Raw genomic sequence first — 18,652 nt, forward strand, 5'->3', positions numbered from 1 at the left:
CCAGGAAGCACAGCCAGGGTGGAGAGTGGTGTGTCCTCTGGAGAACGCTACACCCAAGGCCGGGGAGTGGGGTGCGCAGGGGACCTAAGCATCGTCTAGGGGCGCACCCGGGCCGTGAAATTTAGCTGGAGCGTGAGGCGTTGAGTGGCGGGCGTTCACCAGTGCTTCTTGGAGAGCGCGCAGGTGCTCCTGGCGTCAGGCAGGCGGGGATGGGGGGGGCGCCTGATGGGGTTGTGCCACCTGCGGCAGCACTTCCCAGCACCTGCCATCCTGCGCTCCAGAACCTGGTCCAGGGGAACCGGTGGGTGTGGGGTCGGATTGGGGGAACCTGGGCTGAGGCACCCCTTGTCCACCACCCGCCCCGGGGTCTGCGCATCGGCTGAGAGACGATGGGGCCTTCTCCCTCCGTGATTTCTTAGGGGCGTGGCTGCCCCCTGAAAAATCACAAAGCCCCGAAACTGGTGGCGTCTCTAAGCCTCGGGTTCTCAGGGCTGCCTGGGAAGGGAATAACGTGTCTCAATGTGTTTGCTTTGAAACGGCAGGCCACATCGGTTTTAAGCCTAATGTATTCACTTCATAACTGGAGATGCTAAGATCGAGAGTGGGGGCAGAATCAGACCCTGCCTTGTCCTCTCTCTAAGGAAAATGGGGCGGGGCCTCCTAGCTGTGAGGGAGCCTTTACCAGACTTCTCTCGACAAGGGGCTTCAGGCAGGTGGGGAACTCAGCAATTGCATAGCCCACCTGCCTGGGAGTATCCACGCCAAAGTGCCCTCACCTGAGACACCCCCTCCACCGAAAGCTGTCCCTCACTCCCTCCCAGGCCTCAGATGAAAGTGAGGACACTGTGGCCTGGGCTCCCACCCTGCCCCTGTGGTCCAGTCCAGGCAGACCTGTCTGACAGGTGCAGGCGGCCTGGACACTGGCATGGGGAGTGTGAGCCTTCCATTTCTTTGAGTTCCAGTCCTTTCAGAAACTCCCCTGTCCTGTGACCCCACTGCCCCCTCTCTCCTTTGCATTGTTTCAAGCTCAGAGACATTTCTTCCCCTCCCCTCCCAAGATTCCCGCCCCCCCCCCCCCACACACACACACATACGTACACACAAGCCTCCCTGGTCTTTCACATCCCCAGGGAATGGGCAGGGCCCTGCGTGCTTTTCCTCTGTGGCTGAGTCCAGCTGGCTCTCAAACCCAGCTGGGGTCCCGTCCAGTCCCTGAACTGTTCTTTCAGACGTTGCACAATCAAATGCTCCGTGCCAGGCACGGAGGACTATTCTGTTCTCCCCCCACCAAGACTGGGGCCCCTCCAGTCCTTCACACACGCACACACCCACACACCGGGAGATGGGCCAGCCTCGCCCTGCCCTCTGCCTCCCCCATCCCTCAAGCTCCCCCTTCCTCCAGCTCTCCATCCATCCAGTTCCCCAAGGGCTGGGCTTGGACCTAACAAAAGTTATAATGAATCCAGACAAGCTGGGAGGGTCTTGGCCTTCCCAGCAGAGGGTAGGAAGGAAGGAATTCCCATCCTTTACAGCTTCAGGGACTCAGGGTGGCAAGGACACAGGTCCTGCCCCTCTCAATACTCCTGGCCCAAAGCAGCCACCCTCTGCCCCTGGCTGAATGACTGATCTCAGCTTAGAGATCTCTTTCTCCAGGAAGCCTTTCTGATTCTCTCCCCAAGATGGGGTGAGAGACTCTTCCATCACACCCCCGTGGCCCCGCACAGTCACAGCCCTGGGTAGGAGCCAGGTGCCTATGGTCGTACCAGCCCAGCATGTCCCTCTGCCCCTTCCCCTTGATGGGGACAAGTTCATGGACCAGATTGTGGGGTGGGGGGTTGCCTCTTGCCCAATTCTGTCAACAAGAGTCTCTTGAGTGTTACTGAGTGCATAGCCCTGTACCTGTAACTCTAAGATGTGGTTGCTGGTCACAGGGTGCTGACCCCCAAGTTATTCTTGCACCCTGAGTTTTCTGGGGCCCTCCTCCTCTGTCTGGGGCAAGGCGGGCAGGGTTGCCAGTGAGATTCAGCATTGAGGAGGCTAGGAGCTCCTCACCTCTGGTCCCGGCTCTGCTACATCTGCTGTGGGCAGAAACCTCTCTGAGCCTCAGTTTCCTTGTCTGCAAAGCAGGGATGGTGCTAATATCTTCTGCATAGAGTTGCTGGGAGGAGCACACGTAACAATGGAGAGAATGCCCCCAGCACATAGGAATTACCCAGCCTGAGGGTCAGCATCCCTGTCCCCAGCAAAGGGGATCCAGGAACCAGGACTCGCGACCTTCACACCCAGCAGTCACGGGCTTTGGACTGCACAAGTGAACAGAAATTAGTGAATGGAGAGCCCCCTTGGAGAAAACCACCCCTCCCCGTTTGTCAGACTTTTAGCAGCTGAAACTGGGTGTGAACTCAGCTGCTCTCATTGCCCTGGTTCCTAATGACAGGTATGGGAACTGGTGTGCACATCTGAACTAATGACAGGGTCAGGCCTGATGGTGCAGGTCACTGAGGATAGTATCCAGCTCAGCAGGGAGGGTCTCGAGGGGCCCTTGTCCTACCGCCCTGCTTTGTGGCTGAGAGTACAGCTCCAGCCAGCCCCTGCTTCCTGGCTGTGCGACCTAGAGAGAGCTGCTTGGCCTCTCTGAGCCTCTGTTTTCTCACCTGTAGAATGGGCATAAAAGTAGTACCTGCCTGGTGATATCGTTGGCATGAGGATTAAATGAAATAATGCAGGGAAGGGTTGAGAATTATAGGAAGCCTCAGTCCACGGCAGCTATGATGATTATAACTATTGAATAAATTCGAATAGGCACCTACTATGTGTCTGGGATTGAACTGGATGCCATGATGGACAGGCAGTGCACTGCACAACTCCAGGGCTACCATTCCCAGGCGGTGCGGGTGGATGTGGAAGAGACATTGACAGTCTCTCTGCACTTGATGGAATTTTGCTTAATTACTAGTATGGTTACAGGACTGTGTCGCGGTGGTGATGGGAGCCTGGTGCGGGGGGATGTAGAGCTGGACAGACGAGGTCTCCAGCCCGATGGCTCTGGTGCTCCCTGACTGGTCTGAAGTGAGGGCGGGGAGACCTGGGCTATCAGGGAGGACTTCCTGGGGAGGTGTCTGCCCTGTCATTGGGAGAAATGGAGTGGTTAGATCCAGCTCTGGAGTTAGACTGAATTCTGCCTGTGTTTGATTTTGGCAAAGAAATTTGGCCTCTCTGTGAGCTTCAGCTTCCCTATCTGTAAAATGGGGCTAATTTTGCCCCTCCACACAGGCCTGGGCCCCAGTAAGCACCCAACAGCCTCGCCTCGCTTCCTGACCTCACCTGGGCACAGTCCTGCAAGAATGGCCCAGTCCTAATGGGAGGGTGCCCTATGTGGGAGGCAGGGCCCAAGGCTTTGGAGACTGGTGAAAGAGCTGCGTGTCCTCCTGGAAGCCAGCTGGGGTACCCTGGGCCTCTCGGTGGTTACAAGCATAGAGTTTGATGCCATCCAGGTTTGAGTTGAAGCCCCAGCTCTGTCTCTCCTAAGCTGTGTGACCTTGAGCAGATCAGGTAACACCTCTGAGTCTCAGTTTCCTCATCTGTGAAATGGGAGTGATGCAGGAACACCCAGCTGGTGAGGTCACTAGTGGATCAAGCAAGATAATGCATGTGATGGGCCCAGCCCCAGACCAGGGCTTATAGTGAGTGCTCAGTAAATCATGGCAGCCAATATTGGTAATCACACACTGCTGTTAAAGATGAGAATGGTGCTAAGACCAGAGGTGACCAGGCAGCTGGTCTTCTTCCAGCTGTGGAGGCTGCAGCCCAAGTGGGGCAGGAGGTCAGCTGACTCTCATTCAATCACCCCAGCATTCACATGGACCCCCACTTAAGAAGACACATGGAGGGGGACTTCCCTGGTGGCACAGCGGTTAAGACTCTGAGCTCCCAATGCAGGGTACCCGGGTTCGACCCCTGGTCAGGGAACTAGAGCCCACGTGCATGCCGCAACTAAGAGTTCACATGCCACAACTAAGGAGCCAGCGAGCCGCAACAAAGGAGCCCATGTGTCACAACTAAGACCTGATGCAACCAAATAAATAAATAAAATATTTTTTTAAAAAAGAAGATACATGGAGAAACTTCCCTGGCGGTCCAATGGTTAAGACTCTGGGCTTCCAATGCAGGGGGCGTGGGTTCAATCCCTGGTCACGGAACTAATCTCCCACATGCCGTGCAGCACAGTCAAAAAAAAAACCTAAGACACATGGAGAGACACTCATGCACTGATCAGTGAAGCTGGGAAGCTTGAACAGTTTGGGGGGGGGCCCTGTCAGCAAAGCCCACCTCCCACCATGTGGGTGACCAGGACCGAGTGAGTGGTCCACGCAGCCATTTCTCAACACCTACTGTGCTCCCAGCATGGCCATGGACGTTATAGCATCTCATTCTGACACCGAGCCTGCCAGGCTGGTGGTGGTGTCCCATTTCACAGAGGGTAACACTGAGGCCAATAGTAAAGGCACTCACCTTGGGCTCACAGCTCACAAATGGCTGATGCGGGGGGCTCAGGGCCCCTGGGGAGGGAAACTAGGTCTCCCCACCTGTACTTGGGGCTGGTGGCAGCTGTCTCTGGGACTGCTGCAGGCCAGATGGTGGAGTCATTGGGTTTTGTATCCCTGACTCCGCCCAGCAGCCCTTCTGCCTCTCCTCTCTCTGGCTTTGCCCTCACTTGCCCAGTTCACTTGGCAGAAGGAACGAGACCTAGTAAATTAGATTCAGAACAGAACAATGGCTGCTAATGGTGGCATTTCAGGCACGGTCAGGGCACTCATCTGGGAGCAGGGAGTTTTGTGGGGAGAGGCTGAGCTCAATTCATACCTTTTAGGCAACGCTCTAAGGAGGGTGAGGGACCTCTGGAGGGCCCTGGGGGCTGGGGGAGAAGCTGCCTTTGGGAGCGTTTCCAAGGCTCTTTGTCAAGGGAGGAGTACCCAGGAGTCCCAGCTCCTCTCCGCTCTAGGCAGGGCTGTGCGGGGCGTTGCCAGTGCCACCTGCCACTCTCCCAGCCTGCCTGCCCCGGCCTGTTTCAGGAGTGCGAAGACAGAAATGGTCCTTGGTCTTTGTTCTCTCTGCTTTTGATGGGTCTTCTGTCTTCCATCCTCCTGAGCCTGGGGAGGGAGGCCCCAGGTGCCCCTTCCTGCTTCCAGGCAGGTGGAGCCCTTCCCTTTCCTGCATGGGAGGGCCTGAGCAGAGAGTCCCCTGTCCCATCCCCCATCTTCTGTGTGCTCCATAAACAGGCTGCAAGGGCTTCCTTGGCACGGTGGTTAAGAATCCGCCTGCCAATTCAGGGGACACGGGTTCGAGCCCGGGTCCGGGAAGATCCCACATGCCGCAGAGCAACTAAGCCCGTGCACCACAACTACTGAGCCTGCGCTCTAGAGCCCATGTGCCACAACTACTGAGCCCACATGCCACAACTACTGACGCCCATGCGCCTAGAGCCCGTGCTCTGCAACAAGAGAAGCCACCGCAATGAGAAGCCCATAAACCGCAACAAAGAGTGGCCCCTGCTCACCGCAGCTAGAGAAAGCCCACGTGCAGCAGTGAAGACCCAACACAGCCAAAAATTAAATAAATAAATAAATTTATTTATTTATCTTTTTTAAAAATGGAGGACAAGCCAGAGGTTTCTGGATGGAGAGACACAAAGGGAGAGTCTCAGAAGTGGGGGAGGGGACAACAGGACGGGAACTGGGAAAGGTGTGAACACATGACAGCCTCTGAGGTTGAGTCCTAGCTTGGAACAACCTCCCTAAATTATGATTGTATTGTCTTTCTTAGATAATATTACCCTCATCTGTCTTTTCCAGGTGAGGCTCAGAGTTTCAGAGTCTCAGCTGCTATGAGCTGGGAGCAGGCGAGCTGGCTGGTAGGGTGTCCCAGCTGGTCGCCAGCCCATCCTTTCCTGGGCAGAGGGTTTGTCAGGTCTTATATGATAAATGCACAATGGGCTGCTCGCTGGCCAGTAGCTCCACCCCATCAAGGCCTGCTGGCCCTGGAAGGCTGAGCAGCTGCAGTAAAACAGTCACGTGCAGAATTCTTTGCTGCGCCAGCAGCCTGGGCTCAGATTTCAGACTCATGGCTTTTAAGGTTTTCACTTCTCCATCCCGGGCGTGGAGACTTTTTGGTTCTAGTTGAAGGTTGAGGAAGGATTCTGAGTTTATGCCACCAAGAACAGAGAGGGCTGCAGTCCTGCTGCTCCGGATAAGGAGCTTGATTCTTCTCAACTATAAACTGGGCAACAAAACCCCCATGTTACTGAGAGGGAAGCTGAAGCTAAAGGCAGGGATGGAGGGCTTGGTGGGTAGAATAGAAACAGCCTGGGTTTGGGAGATGCAGACCTGACTTCCAGGTCCACCTGTGCCTCTTGTCAGCTGTGCTGCTGGCCACATTCCTGCCCCACTCTGGGCTTCATGAAGGCAGGGACTTTGCAGGCTGTGTGGTCACTGCCACATCCCTGGAACGATGCCTACCACACAGCAGGTGCTCAGTAAGCAGTGGTGGGAGGTCTGTTTTGAATCTGCAAATGAGGTGTGTAGGATAATGGAGAGAACTGGACGTGACATGTGTGAAGCATCAGGCACATAGTACGTGCTTCATAAACCAAGGCCAGTACTCCTTGTCCACTGGTCTCAAACCCGGAATGACATCGTAACAACCGGGAGTGTTGAGATTGGCTTGAGCCCCATTTAAACCTTGCAGAAATCTCCAAGACACGCCTTGGTGTTACCCAAAGTGGCTTGAACTTCTGTGTGTGTGTCTGTAATGAGAGCCCCAAAGCACACGCTTTTGGGGAGGTCTTCCCTGGGCAGAAACAGATTGGGCCATGAAACAGAGCCAGAGTTACTACACCAGCAGCCCTCTCACTTTAGAACCTACTTCCCCAGGATTAACAGACAGTAAATTCCTCCACACCCAGCTAATTACCATGGAAGTTTCTAGTAGGGAGCCTATCAGTCAGTTGACCAGTCAATCTGGTATTTGTTGGGTGCTTCCTGGGTATTGCTTTCTACAAGACTTCCTTCCTGCAGAGACCTGGGGATTCTTCCTCAATCTGCTCCCCTAACCCTGTAACACAAGACCGTGTTTCATTCCCTTGTTCCCAGCCCTGCCTGCACGTTAGAATCATCTGAGCTTTGAAGGTGATGCCCAGGTCCTGTTGCAGGCCAGTTAAGTCAGAATCAATGAAGCAGGGCCCAGACTTCAGTCTTTTGATGTGCAGCCATCAAATCCCATGTTTTCACTGATTGCCTTAAGTATATGAGCAATATAACTTGTCCATAGAGTTATATGCACCTTGCTCTTCCTTTAAAAGAGCTAAAGCAGCAGTTGCCTAGTCTGTCGCACTCTCTTCTTTTATTCTCAACCTTCCTGTGTTATTTTGTTTTAGGTACATGCCTTATAAAATGGCATAGAGCTGGCTTTTTTTTCTTTGTCTTCCTGTTCTCACCTGAGAGTCTTATCTTTTAGCAGGTGAATTTAACTCATGCACATATATTGTAATGAATGATGTGTTTGGACCTACTCCTGCCATATTATTTTGTATTTCCTATTATCATGCTTTCTCTTTGTTTCCTTCTTGCTCTTTCCCTGCATTTTATCGGACTGAGCTGTATTTTCACAATTAAGTTAGGAAACAAGGCCTAAATGGGGCAGAATGGATGAAAATACCCTGACCTAGGCAATCTGAATCTTTAGAATTACAGTTATTGGGGTGCTTTTCTTAATCCTGCCTATTAGACCGTAAACTTCTGGACAATAAGGACTTACTTATCTTTTGGTGGGGGCTCTTTCATAGCCCTTAGTTCCAGGCCTTGCATAGGCTTGGGGCTCAATAAATAGGTGTTGAATTGAGCAAACATTTTATATATTTATTTATTTATTTATTTTTGGCTGCATTGGGTCTTTGTTGCCACATGCGGGCTTTTCTCTAGTTGCAGTGAGTGGAGTCTACTCTTCGTTACGGTGTGCGGGCTTCTCACTGCAGTGACTTTTCTTGTTGCGGAACATGGGCTCTAGGCGCACAGGCTTCAGTAGTTGTGGCATGACTTGGTAATGGAGAAGGGCTTATCCCCAGGGCCTGTAAGAGGGGCAGAGAGAGGACAAGGATTTGGGGGTGGGGGTGAAAATTTATTCAGCAATTACTGAATATCTAGAAATATTGACGATCTGAAAAACTGGCGGGGGGTGGCAGCAGTCACCAGCATAAATGCTGACCTTCTGCCTCCAGGGAATTCTCCCTTCCTCCCCAGGCTCAGCTTCTTTATCTGCACTGCAAGCAATAATAGTACCAACCTTGATGATGGGTTGTTAGGATCAAAGCAGGACTGCGTGTCGGCGCCGGGGGAAGGCGTAGCCCAGGGAGGGGTTTCTTCATACCATTTCCTTCCCCGCAATGGCCCGTTCAGAGGGACAGGCTGGGAGCCCCTTGTGGTGACATCTTAGGAGAACGACTCACCCTCAGCTACCACCACTGATTGTTACTCAACCACTGGGTTTAATTATACTGATAAAGATGCCAACAAGATGTAAATCATCACGCCTCCCCTGGGTGGTGCACGCCTTGCTGCTTTGTCCCGCCTCCCCAATATCTCCCGTCACTTTGTGGAATAGTATTGACATCCCCCATGTTCTGAGGAGATGGCTCTGGCACCTGTTCAAATCTTGGCGTTATCACTTTTCAACTGTGTGACCTTGGGCAGGTTTCTTAACCCGTTTGAGCCTCAATTATCTTCATCTGGAAAATGGAGAGATAAGAATTGTTTCCGTGCTATAAAATGTCTGCTCAATTCAATATCTATTTATTGAGCCCCAAGCCTGTGCAAGGCCTCGAATTAAAGGCTACAGAAGGGCCAACCCAAGAGATGAGTAAATCCTATTTGTCCAAAAGTTTATAACCTAATACACGGAATTAAGAAAAGCACCCCAATTACTATAAGGGTGCCCTTCTCCCAGGGCTGTGAGATTTCGGCAGATGTTGCAGGAAAGGGCTGAGTGGGTGATGGGCATCTAGCGAGTCCTCTCAGTGTTTGGTTGTTCATATTCAGCAATCATTTCTTGCACCTACTGTGTGTGCCTTTGTGGCAGGGGCAGGGCAGGTGTCCTGGAGTGATAGCCTTCGCTCTCTCAGCCAGGCAGTGTTTAAAGGAGGTGGAGGCTGGGAGACACCTAGCCCCCAAGATGAGCTTGGCGGTTGCCTGGGGGCCGCTTAGGGCCTGGCTGGCCCTGGAGGCAGCCTGCCTACGTGGCAAGTAGGAGGCCAGACCCCTTCTCTGGGCTCTAGGAGGGGCGAGGCTGGGGAGGCTGGTTCCTGGGAGGGGTGTGGGCCCCTGTGCATTCCAGGCATTCCGAGACTGATCCTCCCTGCTGGCACCTACAGAGACAGAATTAACCCCAAAAGGGAGGAACCCTGGACATGATCAAGGGCCAGAACATGGGGATTGACTCAGGCCTGGAAGGTGAGGTGGCCCTGGCTAGGGAGGAAGGGCCGTCCCCATCAGACACACTCTTAACCTGCCAGTTCCCATCTCGACACCTGGAAAGAGAAAGCAAGTTGGACTGTGACCGACGGGGTGGGGGTTATGGCAGAGCTGTGGCCTCTCCGTGGTGTCTAGGGTGTGAGCTGTTCCCTGGAGTGGCAGGTCAGGAAAGAGGCTGTTCTCTCAGGCAGGAGGGAGGGATGGCTGGAGCAGGTCACGTGCCCCTGGCTCTGCCCCATGGCCATGGGCAAGGATGCTACAGCTCCGGTGGCCTGGGAAAGGGTGTGGGACTGTGGTCTGTGTGCCCTGGCACTGCACAACCAGGCACCATGCTCTGATGGGCACAGCTGGGAGCCCTGGACTGTTTTGAAGTCAGGCAGCCAGAGACCCATAGATGAAACCTGGCCTTGGGCAGGTGTCTGGCCAGCCTGTGTGGGTCTGGTGGGAGAGTGGCAGGAAATGACCTTTTATTACATGTCCCTAGGTACCAGGCACCAAGTGAAGTGGATAGATGCTCTGAGCATCTATCAGCTTCATTATGGCAGAACTGATGGGCTGCAGTCACTATGGGCTTAGAGCAAAGCGGTCCAGAGGCCCCAGAACCACCCAGAACTGTGCTGTCCTATTTGTTAACCACCAGCCACATGAGACGTGCTTAGAACAAACTGAGATGTCCTGCAAGTGTACACCACATGCCAGACATTGAGGAACTTACTATGAAAAAAAGAATGTAAACTATCTCACTAATAATGTTCTATTCACTAGCTGTCAAAATAACATTTTAGCAATATGTGGTTAAACAAAATAGTGTATAAAAGTTAAGTTCATCTGTTTCTTTTTATGTTTTTCATGTGGCTACTAGGAAGACTTAACTACAAATATACTCATATTCTGTTTTTATTGGGCAGCGATGGCCTTGAAAGCAAAGCGACATAGTGCCGACCCCACCTGCTTCTGTTTGCTACCCGGTCAGTAGATGCAATAAGCTCATTGTGCGGACAAGGAAATTAAGGGTAGGCAGGTGAAACAAACCTGAGCCTTTGTGGTGTGACAGCCACGTCCAAGGTCCAGAGTGCTTTACAAGGATCATCTCCTTGAATTGTCTCAACCCTCTGGGTGGGGCTGATTCTTATACTCATTTTGCAGATGAGAAAACCGAGGCACAGAGAGACTAAGGAACCTGCCCGAGCCCAAACTCAGTCTACGTTCTTTCCCTGGTCCAGGCTGACTCAGTTTCCCTCCCTGCAGGCAGGATGGAGAGGAATGGGCCAGTTGGTGCAGGGTGACCAGGAGAGGGAGAGCTAAAGGCAGCAAAGGTTGGGGCGGGAGAGGCAGGTCCTGGGCAGGAGAGCGAGCTCTCTTCTGAGAGTGTTTGGGAGCATTGGCAAGTTTGAGGCCAGACAATGGTGAGATCTGGTTGCATCGTTGAAAGATCTCTGATGAATGTGCCGAAGCTGGCTGGGGGCAGCGAGAGTCAGGGTGCAAGGAGATGGTTGGGGGTGGCTATTGGCATTGGTCCAGGTGAGAGGTGATGCGCTTGATCAAGGTGAAGACCTTAGGGCCCGAGAGAGGATGGGAGCACAGGGCTCTGTTCCTAGGTGGAAGCAGGAGAGGGAGAGGCAGGGATCTGGGGTGGTTCTTGGTGTTCTGCTTAAACGACCTGATAGATGAGGCCTCCCCACCCTTCCGTCCTGTGGTTTCCCGGATGCAGACAGGGGAGAGTTCTCAGAGCGGCAAAACTCATGGTAGAAACACCCTGAACCTCTCAAATCCCCAAACCTAGTGACCTGATCCTTAGTCCAAACTCAAGGTGGTCGGGCCTGAGAGCTGGTCCTCCTTGCAGCCTCATTACCCTTATACGTGCATGGCCTCTCCCTGCAGGAGTCGGAGGAGACATTTCCAAATATTGAGGTTACTTGTGAATTCTCCACGCCCGGGCGGGGTGACATCCACAAGGTGGAAGCAGAGTGCGTCTCAGCTTGCACAAGGATCGGTGTGGATGGTGTGGGTGGCCCGGGGTCTTTTTTTAGCTCTCCGTACCCATGGGTTCTCACATGGAGCCTTAGCTGCTGGCCTTTATCTGCTCCTTAAAAGGAGCCCAAATCCCTGGGTGGTGACTCGGGGTGGAAGCAGAGAACCCCGGGCTCCCTCCGAGGCAGCACTTTGTATCCCCTCTTTCTCTCTCTCTTTTTTTTTTATAAATGTATTTATTTATTTATTTATTTTTGGCCGTGTTGGGTCTTTGTTGCTACATGCAGGCTTTCTCTAGTTACGGCGAACCGGGGCTACTCTTCGTCGCGATGCGCGGGCTTCTCATTACAGTGGCTTTTCTTGTTGCAGAGCTCGGGCTCTAGGCGCATGGGCTTCAGTAGTCGTGGCATGCAGGCTCAGTAGTTGTGGCTCATGGGCTCTAGATCGCAGGCTCAGCACAGGCTTAGTTGCTCCACGGCATGTGGGATCTTCCCAGACCAGGGCTCGAACGCGTGTCCCCTGCATTGGCAGGTGGATTCTTAACCGCTCTGCCACTAGGGAAGTCCTCTATCTGCTCTCTCAATTAACTGCCCCAGCCCTGAGGGGTGTGGACTGCCATGACCCCCAGTGACAGATGGGGAACCTGAGTCTCAGAAAGGCTAAGTAACTGACAGTTTAACAAGGACTGTGTCAGGATCTGAATCTAGGCTGCCTGCCATTGGTCTGGGTGCTTAACCACCAGGCTATACTGCAGTACAGCTATATCGTGGGAAAGGGCCAGGGGCTCCCCACACAAACTATAGCAAGAAGAAGTGACTAGTGGTGGGTGGGGCTGAGGGTCCTCTGAGACGCCTGTGTTCTCTTTCTTTTTGCTCCATATGGAGCATCTACAGAGTCTGGGTGACCTGGAGTGCCACCTCTGTCCTCACTTCTCTAGTTGGCATCCCTGCTGGCCCGCTGACCAGACACCACAGGCTGTCCTGGGCTGCCCCCTGGACATCACAGCACTGGGTTCCAGCCCCAGCTCCCCACTCTGCAGCTGACCTCTTGGGCTGTGAGTGGCCACCTGCAAAGCAGGTCGGGCTGTGGTTATTGAGTTTCTAACTCCCAGTGACGGAGAGAGCATACCCGATGCCACTTGAGGCTCCCAGGCCGTCTCCCCACAGTTCCAACACTCAGAGTACATCCTGAGATACAAAGAGACGTCTGTTCCAGGCTGGTGCCTGTGGGCTCAGACCCAGAAAACAACTCTTTGTCCCCGAGTGTCCTCAAACCCACCCCGGGGCTCTGAGGCAGCCCCCCGGGTGGCCTGCACCCCGTTTTCCCTCCTTTTACCAGGAGTCTCATACGCAGACCAGGCCAAGTAAATGGGGCCCCTTGTTGTGCCTTAGATGGGACCTGGACCCTCGGCAGACTCCAACTTCCTCAGCCCTGGAAAAGAAAACAAAGGCAGGTTCTCTGGAGAAACAGCCCCAGTCTGCTGGGTGTGACCATACCTGGCTTATGAAACCCACTCGCATCCCCTGACTGCAGCCTGGGCTGGGCTGAGAGGGCTGTTTCTGGGGACAGCCTAGTCTTGGGTCCCCGTCAGCTTTTACCAGATGGGGTGTCAGGCCACAGCACCCACTGCCCTACCTGTCCACGTGGGCATCCTGGACACACCATCACCCAGAAGCATCCATTCCTATAGGATTTTGCTGAAAACCTGGAAATCTAGAAGGAACCTTTTTGTAGAAAACTGAGCTATGAACTTTGTTCTGCCTCCCCAGTTCCCCCCAATGCCCTCTTTCTGTTCCAGGACCCCAGGTTGCATTTAGTGATCAGGTCTGTCATCTAACCCTTAGTCTGGTCTTTTGTGACCTTGATACTTTTGAAGAGGTCTGGTCAGGTGTTTTGTAGACCGTCCCTCAATTTGCGTTTGTCTGCTGGCTCCCAGCGATGACATGGAGGTTTTGCGTTATTGAGGAGGATTCCGAGAGAGTGCCATGTCCTCCATTTAGACGCACCTTCTCCCTGGTATTGTTCACCTTGCCGTCCCCAGCGCTGTGAAGTTACTGATTTTTATTTATTTTTATAAGAATTTTTTTTAACATTTACTTCTATTTAAAATTTTTTGTTTATTTTAAAAATATTTATTTATTTATTTATTTATGGCTGTGTTGGGTCTTCATTGCTGCTTGCAGGCTTTCTCTAGTTGCGGCGAGCAGGGGCTACTCTTCGTTGTGGTGCACGGGCTTCAGTAGGTGTGGCACACGGGCTCTAGAGCGCAGGCTCAGTAGTTGTGGCACACGGGCTTAGTTGCTCCGTGGCACATGGGATCTTCCCAGACCAGGGATTGAACCCGTGTCCCCTGCATTGGCAGGTGGATTCTTAACCACTGCACCACCGGGGAAGCCCCCAAGTTACTGTTTTTTTTAGAAGGAACCTATTTTACAGGACCAGGCGCCACTGGCAAGAAGGGGTTCCCAGAAGAGAAAGGGGGTCCACAGGCAGAGCGCCATGCACAGATCAGGGAGCAATGTAAGGGCTCAGTCTCATTTGAATGGCAAGCCCTGCAGGGAGTAAAAGTGCAATGAATAGGTGTTTCATGAATAGTCTTTGTCACCATTTATGGGGCCCCTGCGCTAGGTGATTAGAATGGATATTTGGTTTTGTTTTCTTATTTTTTATTGGAGTGTAGTTGATTTACCATGTTGTTAGTTTCTGCTGTACAGCATAAGTATTTGTTGAGTGTCTCCTGTGTGCCAGGCACTGTTTTAGGCGCTGGTAAAACCGGTGACACTCCACTCGTGAGCTTACATGATGTCTAATCTGCTTATGGGCCCCTAGAGGCTGCTCCCAACCTCCAGCTCAGTCCTTGAACCCCAAAGTGGTCTTTGAAGCTTGAGATTCTGGTGTTTCCAGAAGTGACCCTGACCCTCACTGCCCACCTCACTTACCTAGATAGGATGTATCTTGCCCATTTGACAGATGATAAAACCGAGGCCCAGAAATGTAAAGTACCTCCTCTAAGGTTACACAAATGGATTTGAACCCTGTCTGACTAAGGACACTGGCTGCCCACCGTGTGACCTTGGGTGGGTGCGTTCGCTTCTGAGGGCCTCAGTTTGCTCACATATGTAATGAGCAGGTGGGGCTGGATGACTTCGGATGCAACTACCAGTGCCCATGGTCACTGCCCACAGCCCCTGTGTCCATGTTAAACTTCTGAGTAAGTGGAGGGAGGCTGGGCATGTCCCTCTCTCAGCCTGTCACTTAGAGCCGCTTCCCTGGTTCCTTCCCTTCTCTGGGTGGGTGGGGGCACCTCGGCTTTTCTGGCTCAACCAGGAGATTTTCATCTCCGTGGGTGGGACCAGACTCAGAAGAGGTTGCTAGGGAAGGGCTGTATCTGGGCCTCCATCATTCGGGCGGGCTGACAGCACCCTGGTGTGGCATCTGGCTGCCTTAGTGTGGCTCATTAGCCAGATGAAAAGCTGGACCGGCCCAGCCAGTTCCCAGCCCTCTTGGGATCTGCACCCCCTCTCTGCAGGTTCCCAACCCGCCCACATTCCTATACTCCTGGTGTGCGGCTCTGCAGCTCTCAAGGGGACACACGTTTGCTCCCATGGCCAGCTAGATGGCAGGAGGAATGCAGGACCCTTTGGGGTCACTCATTCAGGACTCCAAACCCAAAAGGCAGAAGTGCTGAGACTGTTCTCCAGAGGCCTGGATTGGAATCCCAGCTCCACCCTGCTTTCTGGCAGTGAGACTGTGGTCAAGTCATCTAACGGCTCTGTGCACTCAGAACAGTGCTACTTCAGGGGGTGGTAGGGTTAATGAGCTAATCTATACGTGATTTGCTTAGCACCAGCCGGGCACGTGGTCATCCCTCTGTGAGTGTTTAACTAGCATCTTCCAGGCAGCTGGGCATAACCCGGAGCTGGCCCAGCCTCCATGGAAAACAGGATAAAAAGGCAGGGACCACTCGAGGTGGTGAGGGAAGAAGAAACAAACCCCTATCACTTACAAATGGCACTTGCCAATGTTTTCGATAACAGCTTTATTGAGATACAACTCACATATCATATAATTCACTCATTTAAAATGTACAATTCAGCCGTTCTGAGTCTATTCACAGAATTATACAACCATCACCATAATCAATTTTAGAACATTTCATCCCCTTAAAAAGAAACCCACACCCTTTAGCACTTGCTCCCCTTCCTCCCCATCCCAGCCCCTTGCGACTACTACTCTACTTTCTGCTTCGAGGAATCTAGCTATTCTAGACATTTCATATAAGTGGATCTTTTGTGACTGTTTGTATCTGGCTTCTTTCACTTAGCCTAATGGTTTCCAGGTTTCTCCATACCGTAGCCTGTATTAGCGTTTCATTCCTTTTTTGGCTGAGCTGTATTCCGTTGTATGGATATCCTGCATTTCATTTATCTATTCATTAGTTGAACATTTGTGTTACTTCCACTTTCTGCCTATTGTGAATAGTGCTGCTATGAACATTTGTGTACAAGTTTTTGTGTGGACCTATGTTTTCATTTCTCTTGATATCTATCAAGTAAAATTGCTGGTTTCCTCACCTGTAAAGGGCACACAAACCTCCCCCAGGGGCTTAGGGTGAGGATGCTGTGAACGTGTCTGATGTCTGGTGAAGCGTGTGCACTAAGTGTCCAATTACCATGGTGACTCTGTGGTCATCCCCAGTCAACAGATGGAGAGACTGAGGCGCCTCGAGGGTAAGGTGCTTACCTGGGATGGTCCAAGCAGTAAGTGGTCCAACAGGACTTGGAACCCATGCCTGTCTGACCACAGCTCCCACTGAGCTGTCCTTTGTTCTCCACTAGGAGCACCAGGTCCCTGGGGCTGGCTGTCCCCCCCACCCCCACCCTGTGTCCCCTTCCAGTGCTGGGCTTCAGCTGGAGTAATGGGCTGGCCAGGGTGGGGTCCAGGAGGCACTTTCCTCGAACCTGCCCCAGCCAGTGAAGGGGCTGGTTGAGAGCTGGCCCCATGCCCTGAGGTGGAGCTGCGTTGGACCTGACAGGGATGAGGCCCCCACCTAACCTACACTGCAGGTTCCCAGTGATGGCCCCAACTGTCATGGGTTAAATATTGGGTTGAGACTCAACACGTCTGAGCGCTGAGGCCAGGCTGGGGTCAGTGGCTGGGGTAGGGCTGAGGGCAGAAGTGCTCGCATTCCCCATGTGCTCCGCCCAGCCAGGGTGGGGGGCAGTGGGGGTCAGCCCATGACCTGGCAGCCTTATCCCTCCTTACCCAGATCCTCCACCCACAGTCCCCTCTTCTGAGCCTTCCTGGATGCTCTACTGAATACCAGCTTTCTCCACTGCAGGACTTCTCAGAGCCTTTACTGGCTCCTGAGCTTACTGAGGAGCTGGGTTTTCCTAACTGCCTAGACTGACAAAGCCTTCATTCCAGGAGTGATTTACAGGACTGGGGTTCCTGGGGCCCCACTTTGGGAAAGGCTGCCTCCTCGGTTGACTTTGCAGAGAGTGTGGCCTGGGTCTTATTCCCTAAGACACTCCCCTCTTCCCCCTAGTTCCTGTGTGTCCAGACCTGGCACAGAGCAGGCCCTCAGGCAAGGTTTGGGACGTGGTTGGACAGACTCACAGCTCCTGTTTGTATGCCTGTTTCCACCCCCCTCCAGCTTCCCCCCACGCCAGCAGTACCTGCAGTGTTGGACCTCAAACCCTGGAGGGTATCAGGGTCCCCTGGGGAACCTGTAAAAACAGTAGCAATAATAATATAGCTTCCTGGGTCCAGCTCTGGAGATCCAGATTCAGAGGCTCTGGGTTAGTGCCTGGGAATCTGAATGTTTTGTGCCACAATAGGTGGGTCCCAGGCCTTGATTTGAGGAATTCCACTCTGAAGAGCTGGCTGCCCGCTCTGCTTGACGGTCAAGAGCCCTGCCCTGGCCCACCCCAAGGGACACACCCAGGACCTGCCTCTTTTATGGCCTCTCTTCATCGGAGCCTTCTGCCCACAAACCCCAGCTCCTCTTCATCCTTCAGAACATAGCCACCACCACCTCCTCTAGGAAGCCTTCACTGACCATCCCCATTCCTACCAAGCTGGTCAGGAGGCTTGCCTGGTCATGCCTGCCTCAGTCTCGTGACTATTTCTATAAATTCTGATTTCCTCCCAGTCTGGGGGTGGCTGTGCCTGTGTGCATTACTGGGCCTGGCACATAGTAAGTGCTTGAGTGTGGGCAGAATGATGCTCTGGGTGCTTAGCTTCTCAGACCCCACTGTGGAGCTGGTATAAAAGGTCTCTGATGGAGATTAGAGGGGTAAGTACTAATCTTGACCGTTGCTGGCCGGCTGGCTGGCTGGCTGGCTGTGTGACATTAACCAAGTTGCTTTCCCTCTCTGGTCTTTGTTCCTTCCTTTGTTTAAAGAAAACAAAGTCGGAGCTGGATCAGTAAGGCTCCTTAACGACTATAATCATGAACCTTTGAACCTTTGTGAGATTTATTGGGTGCCCAGCTCTTTGCCAGCATAACCTCACTCCCATCCCTAACACCCCACTGGGAAAGGTCCATCTGACAGCAGGAAGCAGAGGCACAGAGAGGGACAGCAGCTTGGCCAAGTCGCACAGCGAGAATCCACATCTGAGTCCAAAGCCAAGGTCTTCACTCCCACAGTAGTGTTTGCCAGAGTGGTCTGTGGTGTGATTTCGGGGGGGCAGACAGATGTGACAGGAGGAAACACAGAAACACCAAGTGAGAAAGCCGTTCTGATTTCAGGTCTCTCTCAGATGCTCTGAGAACACCCAGGAGGTCTCAGCCTGGTGCCAGCACAGCTCTAACTTGGCTGCAGCATGTGCCAAGCTCTGCTTTTAAGCAGGTGAGGGCAAGGCTCAGCTTCAACATGTGCAGGCGGCCTAGTGTCCGGCTAGAACTTAATGCCATCCTTTTATTTCCGTGGAATTTATTTTGGTGGTTACCTCCATTGATGGCAAGGACTTCTGGTTTTATGTTTGCAATGGGAAGAGCAATTTCCTTTTTTTAGTAAATTTATTTAAGTATAAAGAGTGAGTAGATTAAAAGTGTCAGGTATTTAATAATGCTGCTCGCACAAAAACTTGTACCCAAATGTTCATAGCAGCCTGATCTGTAATGACCAAAAGGTGGAAACAACCCAAATGTCCAT

The 18,652-nt window shown here is 52.7% G+C and overlaps 1 protein-coding gene across 1 annotated transcript in view; it reads left to right on the top strand.

Moving 5' to 3' along the window:
• Nucleotides 1-18,652, top strand: part of PPL (periplakin) — a 57,678-nt gene that overhangs the window by 15,340 nt on the left and 23,686 nt on the right. The window lies entirely within an intron of this gene.

This window comes from Phocoena phocoena, chromosome 15 (assembly GCF_963924675.1).
Source record: "Phocoena phocoena chromosome 15, mPhoPho1.1, whole genome shotgun sequence".
In the NCBI taxonomy this organism is placed as follows: domain Eukaryota; kingdom Metazoa; phylum Chordata; class Mammalia; order Artiodactyla; family Phocoenidae; genus Phocoena; species Phocoena phocoena.